This window comes from Scaptodrosophila lebanonensis, unplaced genomic scaffold (genome assembly GCF_003285725.1).
Source record: "Scaptodrosophila lebanonensis strain 11010-0011.00,11010-0021.00 unplaced genomic scaffold, SlebRS2 tig00000161-arrow-arrow-pilon, whole genome shotgun sequence".
Taxonomy (NCBI): Eukaryota; Metazoa; Arthropoda; class Insecta; order Diptera; family Drosophilidae; genus Scaptodrosophila; species Scaptodrosophila lebanonensis.
In genome coordinates this window covers 518367-531048 of record NW_022060597.1, presented here as the reverse complement: position 1 = coordinate 531048, position 12682 = coordinate 518367, and positions in this window count along the sequence as shown.

The window sequence follows — 12682 nt, the reverse complement described above, 5'->3', positions numbered from 1 at the left end:
ATGCCCTTGCAACACATTCCAAAGGCCCTGCTTTCCCATGACTCAACAGCGAGACGACCTAACCGAGAAGTACAGTCAAAAACGTGACCAGTCCACGTGTCATGCGAAAACGAAAATAATGAATAATAAAACAAAAGTTAGGAGAAACAAATACCATAAAGATGGCTAAATGAATTGTTTTTATAGATTAACAATTTCCGATAATGGTGGAAATACGTAAATGGTTGTTAGAACAAAAGAAATCCGGTCATTGCGTTTTAGAAATTGCCACTAATTTCATCACAGTAATAGCCATAAAGAGGCTTTATGTAGTAAGTACTTATATGTATGTATTTATTTATTTAGTAATATACGCTCGTTTTTAGAGACTACTCGTGTTGAAATGTTCACTGGTGAGTCGCAGATATCAGCGATATGGCGCGTCATCGGAAATGCCTAACTACACAGATAGCTTTTTTGGCGTACAATTGGAATTTGGCACTTCAAGAGTTTCTTATCTCCCGATAAGGTAAATAAGGTGCATTACCATGGACGAAGCGACTTACTAAATATGTATGTTAGTCGTATGATTCGATAATTTGGGGCCTTCAGATGTTGTTTGACAAACGGCTTTAATGAAATACTTTGTTGGGCCCAAATCTTTAGAATAGATAGAACTATCATTAGCAATATCGGACAAATATGTTGGACAGCATTAGTTATCTGGCGATCAGGGTAAATAAAGTAACGCCTAAAACTATTGTTTCTTATTTCCATCACAAATCTTAATGAAATATTTACAGCATTTTAGCTATTTAGAGAATTTGTGAGAATTGTGGTGACCCCGTAACGAATAGCAAAGAATAGGTGATTGGGATTCAATTATTTTAAGCCAAAGCGAGTTTTATGTTATATCCGCAAGAGTTTGTAAGAGCAACCCAGGGCTTTTTCTCCTTACTATGTTACCCAATTGCTTTACATCATTAACATATACAGGAAGACTATTAAAATGTAATCTGGTTATGCTATGTTTGTTTCATAAAAAAAGTACTATGTTTAGTAAATACTAAAATTTTAACTTGAGTTCAAAGGTGTTAAAGAATTAAAATAAACTACAGTTACAAACATGTTTATACATATTTATAAAAACGCTTTTAAAACAAGAGATTGAAAATTTTCCTAATTACATATTTAGTGAAAAATTCGACAAAGCTTTAATTGAGCTGAGAAAACAATAGAAGAAATATTATTATTTTTCTATTTTATAGAATTAATTGAGAGATTATAATGATAGAAATATTTTAATAAAGCATAAAGAAAAGTGTGGGTTGGTTGGATGACCGTTTGATGGAGAGTTGTGAAGGGTGAATAGTTGAAGGAATAGTTGAGGACTTTTTATTAGGGTTGCTACATAAAGTCATCTTTGAAAAATAGATTTTTTCTACATTTCCTGCTCTGGTTTTAATAAATAAAACAATACATTTTCTATAAAAGTTCAATTTATTTGAAGGTTAACGAAAGTTATTCATACTTCCGATTAAAAAATTGCTGCTTCTCAGCTCCTTATGTTATCTACGTACATATAATAACCGATTAGTTCAGACCACTAAATCACTTACCTGGAAATGTTAAGAGCTATTTTAATTGGTTGTTGAAAAGTTGATAGTCACATGGCAGTAATAAGTAATAAATAATGGAAATCTTAAGAGCTATTATAATTGGTTGTTGAAAAGTTGATGGAAGTAATAGCCATAAATGGTAAAATCTGAACAGGAACGATATCAAACTGTTGACAAACAATTCAAACGTGAAAAGCAGTACAGCTATAGATCTGGAAAATGCGTCTCAAGAATAAGTCTGTTGGATAAAAACACGACATTGTCCTGAATTTACCATTCTTATAAAATATCAATTTATCTTAGGGCCTGCGAACTGTTTTTTACTCATGACTAGAAATAAGAGTATCTAATTTGTTGCATTAGATAACTTATAAGAGCCCATCAGCTAGAAATCTTGACAAATGCAGAGATGATGAGAAAAAGTGTGGGATGTATGAATCCTTTTGAGATGAGCCAGTCCTTAGTGTTTCGCCAAAAGAGTATATATTATTGTATATAATAGGCTGATATTGATTAGAAGAGCTTTTAATATGCATGAATGATCACATGTGAATAATCCCTTAGTAACAGTATCGTTAAAGACAATAAATTAAGAGATTATGAAAGAAAAGTGTGGAACTCAGAAGCGTTTTACGATGAGTCGTTCAAAAAACATCATCAATAATAAAACATATACTCTTGTATACATATATTTTGTTCCGATATCTGCAGGGATAATTCTGGAAAAGTTCTGAATTAAATTGAGTCGCCTGGAATTCAAAAAACAAACATATAGAAATATCATCAATAATACAACATATAGTATATTCTCGTATACATTCGATCAGCTCTGATTTCTAAATTTTGAAAAAAAGATCAAATTAATCTTAAGATTTAAACTCGATTAGAAATATGTATATTATTAATGGCTGATCAAATGTGTGGAATGTTTTAAAAACATTGTTAAAAACAACAAGAAAATCATAGATGCTGAAAGAAAACTATAATACGGATGGATGAGCTGTGAAAGGAGTTCAGCGATAGTTCTGGAAAAGTTGTGAATTAAATTGAGTTGCCTTGAATTCAGAAAACATACATATGTATTTATATAGAATATATACATACACATATGTATGTGTTTTTATACATAATAAATATTCTGTTCTGATCAGCTCTTTTTATTATTCTTGAAAGCAAGACCAATTTATCTTTGGACGCAATCGTTGTTCAGCTTGATGGTTTGGTCCAAAGAGCTAAAAACGTTTACACGCATGCGCACAAGTGTTTGTCGCTAAGTGTGTGTCGCTGTGTGTGTGTGTGTGTGTGTCTGTGTGTGTGTGTAGATGTGTGTGGGTTGATGCGCCGCATTAGGCATTAAAACGCAGACAGCACGGCGGCAAAGCGGCGCTGGCCTGATCGGTTCTTTGGCCACGGCCGGGGCCGGGCCGGTGTCGGGACCGACACCGACACCGAGACCGAGACTCGACCATAAAGTGCCAGCGCCGCCGACAACAACAACAACAGCAGCAACAAGAAAGAACTACTAGTTGTGCGCCGCCGCGCCCTTCCCAATCGTTTGTGCTCCCAGTTGTCAGTCCCAAATGATTTTATATATACATACATACATGCTGATATATATGTATGTATATATATTTGTATGTACATACATACATATAAATGTATTTAGTTTTCAACTTTTTAATCAATTCATGTGTCGGACGCTTGGCATGTGTGTATGTGTATGTGAGTGTGTGTGTGTGTGCATCTATTGTGTGTATAGGTTTTCGATTTTTACGTTACCTTTTTATATTCAATTTTTATCTCTTTGCCTGCGTCTTTTCCGCTTTTTTCTTGCTTGCTTTTTTCTTTCTTTTTGATAAATCGATTTAGAAGCCGACGGGTCTAAAACGTGGAATTCTTTTGATTTTATTTTAAACACGTACATATGTATGTACACACACACACACACACACAGCAGACACACTCATGGTGTGTTGGTGTTGTTGTTTTTGAAGTTTTTCGGTTTTTTTTACATTCATTTTGTTTTGATTTTCGTTTTTTTCTTCTTGTTGCGAGCATATTTTCGGTGCGGTTTTTTGGTTTTTACTTGGAAATGCAATTCAAAAGTATTTTTATGTGCAGGCGTTTCGGCGCTCGATTGCAGACAACACGTCGTCGTCGTCGACGTTTCTTGGGTGCCATGGTTGCCCTGCTTCCCCATTCCCATTCCCCGTCCCGCTCCCCTAACTGCCACTGCCCCTTTTCCCGCATCAAAAGCAGCAGCAGCAGATCGCCCACCAATAATGCCCGTTTCAGGCGACGTGGGAATCTTCGCCACAAACGTAACGCCGTCGGCAACCAACTCAGTCGAACTTTTCAAAGCTTGCAATACTCATATATTAATATTTTAATCCATTATCATAATAATATTTAGTTCAGAATGATTTGTATTTGTTTAACGCCTAATTGTTTTTGTAAATGAGCACTGCTTAAATATCAATCGTTATACATAGACCAATTAAAAAGTAATTTTGAAGGATTATTTTAATGGGAAATGTTTTCATCTTTCAGCAGTTAATCCATAAAGTTCAGATTAACTGATTAAATATTCAATATTAAACAAACAAAAGGAGTTTCCTAATTATTAACTTATGTTTCTGTTGTTCAAAATGGTAATGTTTTCATCTTTTAGCAATTAGTCAAAATAAAAGCCGATTAAATATTATATATCAATCATGAAATACGAGACATAGCATATTTTTTCAATATTAATTAATGGATTTACTATTGTTGACGCGTATTTGTAAATCTTTCAGAAATTATTCTATAAAATTAATTTATTACTGTTTTCATCTTCAAATAGTTAAACAACAAAACTATTTATAAACTTTAAGCAATAAATCCAAAAATTATTGAATGCAATTGAAGAATTTTTATTTATTTTGAAAAGGACGTATAATTTTTCAACAACTGGATGAAATGTGTTTTAATTAATTTAATTAATATTAATCATTAATTTACATACAATTGTTGTTCCGTTTATATACGTAGCATTTATTGTGCTGTGATTAAAAGCTTTCTACCTGTCTTAAATTTAGAAGGAGATTTAAAATTTATTTATTTATTTTTCTGTTAGCATAAGTACGTCTATTTATTTCAAAGGTCCACACCGAATAAAGAATACCCTCTAAATTCTGGAAATATACGAAATTTATTTTAAATTTTAATTTGATTTTTTCAAATAATACATAATTTATTAATTGATTGAACTTTGTTTTTTTTTTTTTTTATTTTAGGACAATTCTAAATGCTTTAGAAACATTTTCATATCAATGAAGACTGATCGAACTTTGTGATTCCTTTCTTTCTTTTAATCTTTTAATTTTCGATTAGCGATCAACAATCAATATGATTATTCTGGGAAATACGGGCAAATAAACGAGTTACTTTTTAGCAGCAGTGGAAATGTTGATCAATTTTAGGGGAAAATCCAAAATTTCAGGTGTTGGAACACTTTGAGAAAAGAAACCCCAAAAAATCAGATTAACATTAAAATGTTAAATTTCCAGTTTCGATTAGCGATCAGTAATCAATGAGATGGTTCTAGGAAAACCGACCGTACACTCTGAATATTGTAAAGGTCTTTCTAAAGGAGGGTACACACTGTTTTCTAATTGACCGTTCGGCTGAGGAGAGCCTATGCGTGTCGCATTATTAGATCTATCCCCAACATTAAAATCTTCATTATCTCCATCAGCATCGGCATTATTAGCATCGGTGTTTAGATGAGTCAATGCTTTTATCATGTGTGTGCAAAACATACGCGCATACACATACGTACATACATACATAAATACATATTCTAAATGATCTATGTGTTCGTTGGTGTTATTGTTGTTGCTTTAGTTACTCGCTGATGGCACCTAATCGTGGCGCTGATTTAACAGTCAACTCTCTGCGCATGTGTGTGTGTGTGTGTGCGTGTGTCTTCAATATCGCACGCGCAAATGATGCTGCGCTAGATGAGAACGTTGCCAACAGCAACAACAACAACTGAAATGGACACAAAACACATTTTTTATTTATGAATTTACATACACACGCCGCCGAACACACAAACGCACGCACGCATATACACAAATACAAACTTACTTACATATGCATATGTACACTGGTCGGCACAATTATTTTGACGAGAAGAAAATCATACATTTTTGTCAATAACTGGTTATTGGTTTAAGATATCAAAGGAAACTTTTTTTCTCAATTCCATATTGGTATTACAAACTTAAAAATAATTCAAAGGATATATTTTTATAAGAACTTTTAAAATTATAAATCAAGGTAATTTTCATGGGTTGGCATAAGTATTTTGACAATGGATATAAACAAAAAAAACAAAGCTTAATACTAAACAAAACATAAGAAATTGATGGTAGATTAATAAAATGTATACCCGCCTTTGGCTTCGATAACTTTTTGAAGACGTCTTGTAACTGAGTCCACTAAATTTTGAAGGACCTCTAATGGTATCTCTTTCCAAAGAGAAGTGACTTCGGAAATAGTTTCTTCTTCGGTTTTATGCAAAGACGCATTTCTTTTACGTTTTACAAGAGACCACACATTCTCAATAACGTTTAAGTCCGGACTTTGTGGTGGCCAATCCAGAGTAGTAACACCAACATCGGTTAAAAATGCTCTTATCATTTTGCTTTTGTGGCATGGGGCGTTATCCTGTTGCAGGATAAATGATTCTCCAATCAGCCTGTCACCGGAAGGGAATGCGTTTTCGTTAAGGGTACTCAAATATTGTTGCTGGTTAATTGAGCCGATGATGGGAACGAAATCACCTAACCCATTGTACGCAATGCATCCCCAGAACATGACTGAGCCTCCGCCATGGCTCACTTTTTGACATACGGGGATATTTTTTTGTCTTTGAAACTGTGGGAGCCTTACAAAAATCTTTGTTTTTGATGAATTATATTCAAAGGAGCTTTCATCTGTCCATAGAACGCTTCTCCAAAACTCTTTTGGCTTATGCAGATGCTCCTTTGCAAAAGCCAATCTTTTGAGCTTGTTCACCTTTGATATGTAAGGTATGTCCTTCGCTTTGTATGTCTTAAAATCTTCTTCTTTTAGGCGTCGCCGAACAGTACGCTCACTGATTGGAGTCTTGGTCGACTTATTCCATTGATCTGCAGCAGCTTGCGGATTTAAATGAATATTTTTTTTAAATTCCCGCAATAGGACTCGATCTTCAATGGGTGTTGTTTTGCGGTTAGCACCTGAACTAGGCAAGTTTTTGACGTCATTGTGGGTCTTATATTTGTTAATTTGATAGTGGACTGTTTGCCGCGACAAATTATATTCATTTGCAATGTCTTTTGGTTTTACGCCGGCATTAAACTTCGCCACTATTGAGGCTCTAACAACATAATTTAATTCTGCTGTTTTTCCCATTGTATTTATAACTTTTCAATCAAATTTGAATGAATTTAATGTTGAAAGGTCAACAAAAATGGTTACAGCAAAGTTATTTTAGTATCACTTGACAAAACGTGCGCGAAAACGGCGACAAAGATTTGGTCAAAATACTTATGCCGTGCCTGAATCCGCAGTCAACTCACATTGTCATTTGTAGAAAGAAGGTGTGAAGAGTAATAGACAAAATATTTTGCCTACATATTGTTGTTGCTATGAACTCTATATCCCGTATGAAAATTGTACCGTTATTCCTTGAAACTAAAAACAACCAGCACCGATAGTCGTGAGTACAGTTCGTCAAAATAATTGTGCCGACCAGTGTATTTCATTCATGAATTCCAGTTGACGCAGCCAACCCAACAACAACAACAATAATAATAACGACAATGACTACGAAGAGAACGACGACGAAAACGAGAAGTCAGGCAGGCAGGCAGCCTAGCAGGCCAGGCAGGCAGGCTGGACAAGCAGGCAAGCGAGAGAGCGGCGAGAGGCACAGACAGAGCGGCAGCGCACAGATTTGTCTTCTCGTTCCGAATAAAAAATTTCGTTTATCATTTGCAACAAGTGCGACCCTCCGATGTCACACCGCTGGACCGCACCATGGGCACTATTATTACTATTATTATTTTTGTAGTTGTTGTTGCGGCTATTAGCACAACCATGGCAACAAATATTTAAAAGAGTCTCTTGTTTTTTTTTTAAACTTAAAATCAAGTGTTGGTATAGTTATAGCATCGGGTACTTTAAAAGGGTTAATTCTAAAAACAAATAAATGTAATTAAATTACTTAGATTGTATTTATACAATTCATAAACTTTATTTATAAATATAAAAGCTGTAGTATTGTAAAAAAAAGCTTTAAAAGATAATACAATTTTTTTAATATAATTAATATGTTTAGTATTGTTAAAATAAATGCTAGACGAATTTTAATAAAGGTTTAATATTGTTGTAAATTAAATGAAAAATTTTAATTACAAAATCAAATTTAATTAAAGCTATTATATAAGAAATGAATGAAAAATTTTTAATCTTTAAGAAAATCAATTTCAATTTATTATATAATTTAATGTTATACTCAATTAATTAATGAATTTAATAGTAATGGATAAATTATGGCAATAATAATGGTATTATACAAAAAATTCAATCAAAATGAATGTTTTAGAAAAATAATTTTAATAATTACTAAATACTATGGTAAAATAAATAATGGTGTTAATTTATTGTAACTTTGATTTCAGTGATTCCTAAATGAGAAACATTTATGTATATACTTTTTTTCGATTTTGAATATTTTAATGTAGATACATTATTTTTAATAATATTCATTTTATAGTTTATTTATTTATTTAATTTTATTGGGCTTTTACTTTTACTTGCGTCCAACCATGTATCTTTTGTTTGTCTGTATGAACGCCATTTTGTCAGAGCCTTTAACAGCTAAGGACAGAAAATTGTTTGAGAGAGTTCCTCAATTGACTTTGCAAGTCATATGATTGTTTGAGAATCCCGATGTGGAACCGTCAGATTTTATTTATTTACCTTTCAATATACTGGCACAAAATTCACAATGATCTTCATGCAACTCATTAGGCTTAGTTTTATGAATCTTTCGACTGGCCATTTCGATTGGCCATAACAAGATAAAACCTAGCATGGCGTTACTTTTGAATGTTTTCCACTGTAGACACAGGGTCAGAAACATTTTGGTGCACCAACTGCACTTGCAATTATGCTCCAGTTTGCAGCAATTAGGAAGTTAGTTTAGTTAAACGTGGTCCAAAACATTAATACATAAACACATACATATACATATGTACATACATACATACATACAGATGTATGTACATATATGCATCATAGAATCATACAAGCCAATGATTTAGCATATCTGGCCACAAGTCTTGAAGCTTAGAAGCAGCGGCGCAAAGCCCGCAGTAAAGCCGGTTATGCACCCACACCAATACAAAGTCACAAACACACGACACACACACTGCTACCTACAAAAACAACAAAGAGAATGAACATAAAAAAATAATAAAAACTATTAAAAAAACGCAACGTTCGCTACACATCGTCATCGCCGTTGCGCCTTCGCTGTCGACGTCGCTCCGTCCTCTAGCGGCAGAGGCAGCGGCATAGGCAGCGGAGTGCATTGCACATTCAACAGTTGATTTTCAATTGTGTACGTAACTCGCACACACACACACACATATACATATACATACATACATGTGCAGAGACGACGCGCCCTCCCGCCTGCTACTGCTGCATCAACCACTCAACAAGTATACACAGATGGTCAACATAATAAGTACACTTTCTTAACTTATTTTTATAGATGTATGTACATGCATATATGTACATACATATGTGTACATATTTTTATTGTTTAGTCATCATTAAAGTTTATTAAACAAAATTCGCATAATAATGCATAGTTAATAAATCAGAAATTAAAACGGCTATTAAAATTATTATTATTTGCTCATTTTTGTAGTTTTATGTTAGCATCTGGTGCTGTTAATAGTTTCATTAATTCTTTTCAACTTGTGTGATATCTGATTTTAGGATTCTCAATTAATATCTCGTGCCTAGTAATTTAAAGAAAGACCCGTGGACAGATGCTTTAGTTCGATAGATTTGAACATAAAGACAAGTGTACTTATTATTTGAACCATCTGTGTGTGGACGAGTGGCGAGTGGTCTGACGATCGGTTGCGAGCTCGGGCTTGGTCTACGACTGTGGTTGCATGGGCCGCAGTGCCAGAATGTCTGGCAGCGACGACGACTGTAGCACCACTTGAAGTATTGAGTGTGTATGTGTGAGTGTGACTGTGTGTGTCTGTAGTTAAACGCGCATTTTTGTCATGGTGTGAAACAATACGGCGGCGGAGCAGCGAGCAGTGAGCAGCGAAAATTGTGGCGCAAGTTGCCAACAGTTCGGAAAGCAGCAACAGAAAGCAGCGATGAACGTGGTTTCTGCCATGTCTCTGTCCTGCACAGTGGGTTAGAATCAAATCATGCAAACGATTGGCGGTTGAACTATGCATGAATGGAATTGGTTTTTAAAATAAATAAAATTACCTATTTAAATAAATGATTTAGTCCTTGTATTAATATACATACACATATTAATTTTTTATGTAAAATAAAAAACCATACCTGAAGAAAATAACAATTGATTTCACAATATTACAATTTCCAAAATTACGATTTCCCTTTCTTCAATTATCTTGTTATAATATATCCTTCATTACAAAAACTACAAATTTGCCTTCCTGACTTTAATCAATATTTCCCAAGCCCGATCTCTATAAGATAGTCTTATTTTTTAATGGGATTGCTATTAAACGAAGCGAACTTTAGAAATAACAATTATGTGGAGATTTTCAAAAGTGCAATTTAAAATTTTTAGGGATGTTAGCGCTTTTAAAATATGTACTACATATGTATGTACATTGTATATTACATATTGTATAACTACATAATATATATTGTATACAACATATGTCTCAGTATGTTATTATATTTTCTAGGGAAACCTTTCATAAGCGACCTCTCGGATCTAGCAAAATTCTTAAATCACAACGGGCCTTAATGCCTAAGTGGGCGGGTGAACATCATCACCCCTGCTATTTGAACCTAATTTAACGTATTACATTTTCTAGCTTTGAGTTATGTTTCTCAAAGATAAATGTAATGTTCTCAAAGATATGAGGAAATGTTTTTATAAAAGACTGAGTTATAAAAATAACCATAAATGCCATAAATTATTCTTACTGTATTTTAGTTCTGGAAAATTAGGGATTTACTAAACTCACTACTTATAACTAATTCAGCTATGTAGACAAAAGAGAAATCAAATTTTAAAATGGTCACCTGATTCACGAGTACAATTACATATGTATGTTATTTTATTATTAATTGATTTCCATTGGTCCTGAAGTGTTTAACTGATACAGACAATTTCCAACTAGCTTAGTCACCTTTTTAGGTGAGTAATAAAAACAAAGAACAAGCCTAGACACTTTATCACCTGACCATACCTGTTTTACAGTTACTGATATACATACATACATATGTACATACATACATACATGATTTAATCAAAATAAAAGCCCACCTTGTGAAATTCAACTTCTTTCTATTGAATACATATGTATGTACATACGTACATATGTACATGCTTAAAAATCATAATTGTAAATGCATGTCATAAATGTGTCCCACTGTGCGTTGTTGGTCTTGGTCGTTTGTGTGCGGGGGCCGTATGGGGGGTATGGCAAGGCATGTCGACCGTTCGTCTGTCACTTCATACGTTTTGTCGCGTTCGCGTTCACAAAAGCGCCGCAGTCGCGTCCGCTGTCGCAGCGACAAGAACGAGTCGAATCTCTCAACTACACACGCACACATGTGTGTAGACATGCGGACACCTAGCCGACGATTGTCGTCAGTTTGTCTGCAATGCTCAGCACCGTGCTCGTATTGTTGTTGCTGCTGGTACAACAACAAAAGCTGACGGTTGGCTTGGTCTGGTCTGGCCGCCAAGTGTCTGACTCGTTCGCACTCACACACACTCATGTTTGCACTCACACACTCTCGCATATTAGAACAACTGCATGTCTCTCTCTCTCTCTCACTCTCTGCAAGTGCATGTGTGTGTGCTGTGTTCATCGCATCGTTCGGATTTTGTTCATTTCGTTTCGTTGCGTTCGTGTGTGTGTGTGTGAAGAGCGCACGACGACGACGACGACGACGACCACATCGACGAAGGCGACATAAGCAAGCAAAACTGCCAGCCAGTCTAGAACGTATCTTCGAACTAGAACGCAGAACGTTGAACAATTGTGTTTTGGATTCCTTGCCGTGCGGATCGCGAGTTATGAAAGCGCAGCAATCGAACGCACTGCGCCGTCGTAGTAGCAGCAGTAGTAGCAGTAGCAGCAACAGCACCAACAACGACAACCACACCACCAACAGCCACTAGCAAAAAGAACAATTTTTTTGTGTTTTCGCGAGTTATTTTAAATTTTTTTCTGTTACTGTTTTCTGTGTGTTCTTATGATTATTATTAATATTATAATTTTGTGTAAAGTTTTTTGATTTAATATATTAAAAAAACAAACAAACAAACAACAACAAAATCAAGAAGAAGAAGAAAGAAAAAAACTGAAAAAAAAGAAACCTACGCCTGCCCGCCAGTCAACCAGCCAGCCAGCAACAACAATAACAAGCAAATAATAATAACGTTAATGGGCAGAACAGCGAGGGCGCTCACTTGTTGGCCAGGGCTGCAAGATCGCGAGTTATGAAAGCGCAAGCGTCGCACGCACTACGCCGACGTAGTAGTAGCAACAGCAACAGCAACAAGAGCAGCAATAACTTATACAATAATAAATGCAGCAGCAACAGCAACAGCAACAATAACAATAATTACAACGTGCAAGCCTTACAACGTTTTTAATAAAAAGTACACAAAAACAGAAGATATATTTTATATATACATATATATATCAAATACAACAAAATATATACAATAAAAACAAAACAAAAAAGAGAGCATATACATTTATATCGAGATTAATATAAATATATATTTTATATAAACA